Source organism: Neofelis nebulosa, chromosome X, assembly GCF_028018385.1.
Source record: "Neofelis nebulosa isolate mNeoNeb1 chromosome X, mNeoNeb1.pri, whole genome shotgun sequence".
Classification (NCBI taxonomy): domain Eukaryota; kingdom Metazoa; phylum Chordata; class Mammalia; order Carnivora; family Felidae; genus Neofelis; species Neofelis nebulosa.
Window position 1 is genome coordinate 64907404 of NC_080800.1, and position 8075 is coordinate 64915478.

The window sequence follows — 8075 nt, forward strand, 5'->3', positions numbered from 1 at the left end:
ACCAGAGCCCCTCTCTAAGTAACTTGCCCCAAATATTTAAAGATTTTTGTTTCTGTTTTCTCTCCTAAATCCAGAAGAAAAACTGGTGGGGCACAAAGAAAAGAGAAGTTATGATAGGATGTAGTAAAATGGGATGGAATGAGGAAGCAAGAAAGAAGAGTTTTGCTGTGCACAACTTGTTTAAACAGTGGTCTTTTCTACCAACCTATGAAGAATTATCAGTTGAAAGCAAAAGTAATTATAACTAACACCAGTACTGTAACATGAATTAATGGATCTGAGATGTCTGGATTTATCAAATCAAGTTAAGTGGCTTACTTTGTTGCCTTTTCTGTAAGGAAGAGAATGTGCCACCACCTGCTATGAGTACAGCAGACCTCTTAGCAGTTGTATTTCCTCAATGCAAATCAACAAATTGGCATGCACATTGAGGACTGCATAGGTATGGTAGAATTAAAAGTAACCCGAGAGTTGGCTCCTACTGGCATCCTAAAAATAGGATGCTTACTTAGAATTGCTGATCGCAGTTGCTGATGCTTACTTAGAATGAGGCCCCTGTTTGGAGGTACAGTATTGGGAGCAGAAAGTATCTGGTCCTACTCAGTCCACATGCAGTCTTGTTATGTGTCTTATTCTCCTAGAATGGAATTTGAACAAAATCCTTTTGGATTATGGTTTGTATTTTCAAGTCCCTTTCACTTTATCATTTTAGCAGATCTGAAAAATATCTTTATAAGCTCATTATTACATTGGATACGTGAGGCAACCAAGAAATACTGATGTTCAACAATTTGCTAGAGGACACACAGCTGATTAAACGGCAAATCTAGGATAAACTTCCAGTTACCCAGGCCAAGTTTCTTTCCCATTGAAATATATGCAGCAAGGTAGTTTAAAGATATCATTGTTAGGTTGCAGAGTTTATGACAGAGTCCAGTTTGAAAGATAACTTGAAACAAAATATCTCCATGCTTGTTTATAGTAGAATAACAATATTTTTTGGGTGCTCATGGTATGTATAAGGCACTATGCTAGTTATACTTGGGGAGAGGAAGTTTAAAAGAATATATAACCTGACACCTTTTGTCAAGACTCTTGGTATATTTTGAGAACTATATTTCTGTGGCTTTTATTTCTCAGGACTCTCTTCTTTCTCTTGACCAAAAATGTATGCACTGCACAAGTTTCAGTCTTTGGTCATCTCTTAGATTTTCTTTCTCTAAGATGGGCCAATCTTATGGCCTTGGTTGTTACATGCCCCAGATTTAATTTTGGCTTCCACCACTTAACCATCACTCACAGTCAGGGTCATTATTTCCAACTATCCATAAGACGTTGCTTCTTGGAATTTTTGCCATCTCCTCAAACTTGACAGGTTAAAAACAGAACTCATCACGTCTTACATTCCCAATTTCCATCCCCAAATTACCTATTGCTGTGTATAATGTAGCACCACTTCCCAGATCCCACAGGTTCAAAATTTTAGGGACAGCTCTGACTTTCTTATGCTGCCTATATCTAATCACTCACCAATTTCCATCTATTATTCCTCTTAAATGTCTCCTTGAGTGTTTCTCCATTCCATTTCCACTGGCATCCACCTATCCTATAGTCTAATTAATTTCTACTCTTTAAGTGGCTTCTCCATCTCCAGTTTTCTCAAATGTACTTAAGCCTATGAAACTCTGCTAGATTCATCAACTAAAAATGTTTTTCCATCATATACTTGTTTATTCAAAGCTTGCTGATATGATTTCCCATTAAAAAGTGCCTGGAATTCAAAGTCTAATAATCTGGGCTTACATTTCTATCCAAATTTATTTACTGTTACTCCTCAGCTCAGTCCCTTTACTCTAGCCAAATCAGGTTCTTTGGTGTACACTACAGGTACCAAATTCACTTTTGATACAATGTATTTCTGTCATCATTTCTATGACTAGAATTGAATGCAAACAACATACATTGAACACTTACTATGTGCACAGGAGGTTTGTTTAGCATGGTCCCATATTGTAGACGTTCATTTAAGCCTATCTCATTTTATCTCCTCTATGAAGCCATCTCGATTCAGCCAAACCCACTGCTATCTTTCTTCTCCAAACCCCTTTGCCATTAAAAATATAACATTGGTTTACTGTCTCATATTTTTATGTTCTGTAGGTCTTATATCCCTACCAGCATTGTAAGTTCCCCAAGAGCAGGAACTTCATCTTACCTTTGTGTCACATACTGTATTGAGGTTAATTGACATTTGTTTAACTGGATTATAATAGATTCTAGATATTTTAATAAGAACATAAGAAATAACAAAATGGATCAAAGTAGATCAATGCAGAGCCATGTTATTTAAGAGATTATGATAGTTACCTTTCATGGCATCAAATCCACAATATTAGATATGTCTCTTAAGATCAGTGCCATCCTTTAATGCCTTATTATCAGTCAGTGATTCGCAAAGGCAAATTTATAATTTCCTGCACCATGGTAGAATCTTGCTTTTTCCCAGATAAGTACTTCCTAAACACATCAAAAGTTTGATTAAAAGTAAGAAATAAAAAGTAGTAGAAAATGAAATTGATGATTTTGGGCTAGGAAGACACAAAAATGCTGGATTCAGATTGGACTCAATCTGGAAACTTTCTTTCATCTATTCTGTTCGGGTTCACTGTCATTTATAGGAACTGATTAGCTAGTGCAGTCATTTAAATATTTTGGGGACCAGGGAAACAGTTTTTATTAAGGTTGTATTAAGGATGTAAATGTAGTACCTGAGGTCATTAATTTGATATATAAACAGAGACCACCTTTAGTTCTAATTGGGAAATTAATAGCAAAACAACAACAGAAAATATTTTTGAGTGATTGCAATAGATACCAAAACTTAAAATTATCTAGAAGCAAATTTCACTAATGTATTTGAAACATAGTATAGTCTGAAGTCCAGGTTTACTTACATTTTATTTTAGAATAATCAGCTGATAATTATATGTTGTGGCCTCTCTCTAGTCTTCAAAACAATCAGAGTACTGAAAGGCAGAACCACTAAATTCAAGGATTTTTTTCTTTTTATCTAGGGGTGGAACTCACCAACTCATTTGTTTACCCTTGAAAACAGCTTCTTTGCTGCTAAGTAGAGTTATGCTCCTCGTCAAAAATTTTCATTGAAATGTATACAGTGTTGGCTCTGTGGAAACCTGGTGTATGTCAGATATGTCTAAATTACTAAACAGATCATGTAATTTCCTTATATCGATTTATAGTTGTGAGAGGTTTCTGTTTGCAGTTGCTAGTTAGAATCTGTTAGAAAATTTATTAATGCCTCTGAGTCTATTTCCTTATTTGCAAAACAGGGATAGTAACACTTACCCTATCTAAAATGCATGATGATGAGAGGTTCAAGTGGGATAATGAATGTGAAACTACTTTGTGAATAAGCTAGGTCATTCTTCATTATTTGTTTTACTTTTATCAGCAATGTGGAAACTTGCCTGCTTGGCCAAACTTGAGAGTTTGCATGTATACTCAGGATAACCCTTTATAGTTTTTTTTTCCATAATGAAAGAAACTGCCACTACAGATTAGAGAAACTCCTCTGAGCCCTTGAAATAAGATTCTAAAGTATGCCTTATATTTCTTTTTCTTTTTAAAAATTATTATGAGGTACTTTATTTGTTTTATTTTATTTTATTTTTTATTTTTTTTTAATTTACATCCAAATTAGCATATAGTGCAACAATGATTTCAGGAGTAGATTCCTTAGTGCCCCTTACCCATTTATCCCATCCCCCTCCCACAACCCTTCCTGTAACCCTCAGTTTGTTCTCCATATTTATGAGTCTCTTCTGTTTTGTCCCCCTCCCTGGTTTTATATTATTTTTGTTTCCCTTCCCTCGGCAATCAAAAAGAATTAAATCTTGCCATTTGCAACTACGTGGATGGGACTGGAGGGTATTATGCTAAGTGAAATTAGTCAGAGAAAGACAAAAATCATATGACTTCACTCATATATTTCTAACTTAATTGCAAATGTGCTGGAGACTTGGGTAGTGTCCCCCCTATATTTTGCCATATTGAGCCCCAACAGAAGCACTGAGCAACACTTGTTGACAGACTGATTAGATTATCAAATCTCTGGCCAATAAGTAAAGTATAAAGAATTCATAGTAGCAGCCTAATTTAAAACAGGCAAGGCAGATTAGCTACCCTCAAACTCCTGGGAATTTGCTAAAATCCCAAAAAGCCAAAAGCCAAAAAGCCAAAAGAATAATTTTACTACAAACTATTTTAGTTTATTCACAGCATTGAAACATCAAATCTTACCTGCTACCTTCAAGACTGACAGTTTAGGGTCCTTTTGCATTCATTTTCAGACGCAAGCTCCAAGTCTTCCGTAAATCGTCCCTTGGAGAGCTAACTTTCTTAGTGAGCTCCACAATGAATTTGAATACCCTAGAGGGTTCTAAAAGCAAACTCCATTCACAGGGTGCCTGTTCTTTAGGCAGATTTCTTTGAAAAGATGAGTTGCGATTTTCAAGAAGAGAGAAGGCAGGGCACATATGCTAGCCAATGTATACAGATTCTTCTTCCTCTTTCAGATTAGTCCTCATACTGTAGAGCACGCCTAAATTTGGCTTCTCTGGTGCAAACTGGGGGAGGGCAAAGCAGAGGGAAGGAGGAGGAATAGAAACTGGAGACATGCAGGCTGTTGTGTATATAAATGAGATTTTATGCCTAGCTCTAGCAACAGAATCCTCGGGAAATCTTGTAGCTGCTCTGAGATGGGAAGCAGGAAGGCGTATACTCTGTGAGGCTTAGTTCTAATTTTTACGACTTAAGGGTGGTTAGAGTATTTGTAGGCGGAGAAAGATAGTCCTACCAGGATGTGCTAATCTAACTGCCATTATGTGAAACTTGATTTTAGGCAAGATAAATTTCACCTTTCTCTCTTTTTTTCTCTGCCTCCCTCACCCTCCTTGTATCTCTCTCTTTCTCTGTCTCTTTCTCTGTGTCTGTCTCTCTTTCCTTAATTGTATTTGTGGCTCTATCCATACTCTAAAAAATTCTTTTTCTTTTTGGTGACTTATGTTCTGGAAAATAATTGTCTTAGTTTGAGTCTGATTTCCAAAAATCTCCATGGCAGACATTGCCTCCATTGGATTAAAGGTAGTTTTGTTTCCATCACGCTGAGAATGACCTGGAATGACTAGACTTGCCATCAGTAGTCCTGTATTAGGAATCTGGAAGGCAGGTAGATACTCTTAGATTTTGATTAGGCTCTGGAGTGTTGGAACAATGGGATGCCCTGTCTGTCTTCTGGAGAATAAGGATATGGCAGTCTGCTATGCCTTTATTGGAGCTTGGGGTGGCACCTTGATATTATAAACAATGGATGAGAACAACAAGGTGTGAGTTGTTTACATCAATTATATTGAGCTACATTAGAGTGGTATATATGGGGATGGGTACAAGTATGTTCATTTTAACACCTTTTAAACATGTTCCCATAACTAATAATTAATAATTAATTTGGTACTCAGTAAAACATGAGCCCAGCAACAGCCCTCTGTTTACTACTTGCTGTAGATGCAAAGCCATTTACTCAAACTTTGCATATGTAGGTACCTGAATTATATGACAGGAAACTTGAGGCAAGGGCACTAAAAATTCTGAAATCTACTTTTTCTTTCATAGAATTCTTAGTTATGGTAGTGGATGAGAGAGAAAGCTGTGCAAGCAAATTAAAGGGAGAGATAACATTTGGATCCAAGACCAGACTCTTCAATCTTCCCCTGGGGCATTTACTAGCTAAAGTGACATTATAACTAGAATTTTTTCAGCTGAGTTTGCATCCCCAGAGGCCTAGGGGAAAGTTAATAAGGGAGGCAGAATATGAGTTATCACTTCCTCTCTAGTCTGGACTATTACAGTCATCTTGAGCTATGGTGGAAAAGTAGTTTATACTCAGGTAATGAAGAAAAGAGAAAGGTTTTAACATATTTGAGCTTCAAGATGTCGCCACAATAGCTATGACAGAGAGGGGATGCCATGTGATGCTCATGTGTGCTCCCCTACTTATTTCCGTCCTTAGCTGCCTCTCTGCTTCCTGAGTGATGGGAAGGGCAGTGCTCCATCCATCCACAATTGGGTCTTTTCCCTGTATAGCTGCATCAATTTATATCATGTTTGATATAATAACTAACATTTTTTTACCATTCCAGGAAATGATGAAATGCCAAAACTGATACCTCTTTGCTGCCTTCTCTCTACTCTTTCTCATTTTTCCAGATTATTTCAGTTCTTATTTTGTTACTGAGTTGGAGAGGACCAAGTAGGGAATGGTGAAGAAGAGGGGGAATAACATATAGTTGGATGGAGACACTGTCTTAATTAACTAAGACTTTGGTACAAGGTTAAAGGATTTTCAGTCATAGAATGTTTACTCATTAATTATGAGCTACAGGATTCATAGTTTACATGAGCTTATAGAGCTGAAAAAGGAGCCTTAAAATCATTTTGCTTACACTTTTTTATTCAATTGAGTCCCTGAGGGTCTAATTGATCACAGGTCTAATTTATCATGTGTCACCAGCTGTTAGCTTTCTGCCTTGTTTGTTTTGTCAACTAAATAAATCTAGTCCAACTCTCTCATGTTAGAGATGAGGAAACTGAAACCAGAGAGAGACTTTCTTAAGATATATTCATTTCACCATAAAATCAAGAGGAGTAATTTTTTTCCCTCCAAGAACTGAAATTGTTCCACAATAAACACTAATGGCACTTTGGAAAGGAAGATAAAGAGTATTACTATACTCATAGCACAGTGATATACACACATGTACATTCATTCACAGAGACTGAGATAGCTGTGATTCATCCTTTTATTTCAATTCATGGAAACTCAGAGACAATAAAAATATATCAGTCTAAGCTGTGGAAATATGGCTTTCAACACTTTCTTCCTGCCTCAGGGTCCACTGCATGAGTGTAAAGCAACCCCGGATTTTTACTTCTGGTGAGGTCAGGGTACACTAACAGAATTTTAGATGAGTTTGAATAAAACTTGTACAGAATAGCATAGATAACCTAGGAAAGATCGTACAGATCATTAAAGTCAACATCCTTATGTTATTCTGTGCTGTCCAATGTGGTATCCACTAGTCAAAGTGATTATTTAAACTAAAATGTAGAATAATAAAATAAAATAAAATAAAATAAAATCCTTCAAGAAAACTAGCCATCTTCCAGATGCTCATAGGCAAATGTAATGTGGATAATGGCAACTGCATTGAAAACCACAGATTTAAAATAGATTTTAGTGATGATCAATGTTGAAAAACTGGGAGCTTCTCCCATAAAGTCAGGAACAAGATAAGGATGTCCACTTTCACCACTCTTATTCAGCATAGTATTGGAAATCCTAGCCACAGCAATCATACAACAAAAAGAAATAAAAAGCATCCAAATTAGTAAGGAAGAAGCAAAAAATTTCACTATTTTCAGATACATGATATTATATGTAGAAAACTTTAAAGACTCCACCAAAAAATTACCAGAAGTGATAAATGAATTCAGTAAAGTTGCAGGATACTAAATCAATTTACAGAAATCTGTTTTGTTTCTATACCCTAATAATGCAGCAACAGAAAGAGAAATTAAGAAAATAATCAAATTTATAATTGCACCCAAAATAATAACATACCTAGGAAGAAAGATCTGTACTCTGAAAACTAAAACATTGATGAAAGAAATTGAAGATGATATAAACAAATGGAAAGATATTCCATATTCATGGATTGGAAGAAGAAATATTGATAAAATTCCCATGCACCCTAAAGCAATATACAGATTTAACTCAATCCTTATCAAAATTCCAACAGCATTTTCACAAAACTAGAAAAAACAATCTTGAAAATTTTTATGGAACCACAAAAAAACCCAAAATAGCCAAAGCAATCTTGAAAAATAAAAACAAGGCTGGATGTATCACAATTCCAGATTTCAAGTTATACTAGAAAGCTGTAGTAATCAAAACAGTATGCTACTGGCATGCAAAAAAACCCACATAGGTCAATGGA

The 8075-nt window shown here is 35.9% G+C and overlaps 1 protein-coding gene across 3 annotated transcripts in view; it reads right to left on the reverse strand.

The window, feature by feature from the left end:
• The window catches only part of CYSLTR1 (cysteinyl leukotriene receptor 1), a 48467-nt gene extending 43646 nt beyond the window's left edge, over window positions 1-4821 (reverse strand). For 2 of the 3 annotated variants that reach the window (XM_058712418.1, XM_058712420.1), the window contains exons 1-2: window positions 4321-4821; window positions 2368-2517 (exon numbers count right to left, since the gene is read on the reverse strand). The gene's annotated coding sequence lies outside the window, so the exon portion shown is untranslated. The remainder of the gene's footprint in view (window positions 1-2367; window positions 2518-4320) is intronic. The other variant, XM_058712419.1, reaches the window with a different exon arrangement.
• Between the last annotated feature and the right edge of the window lie 3254 nt (window positions 4822-8075).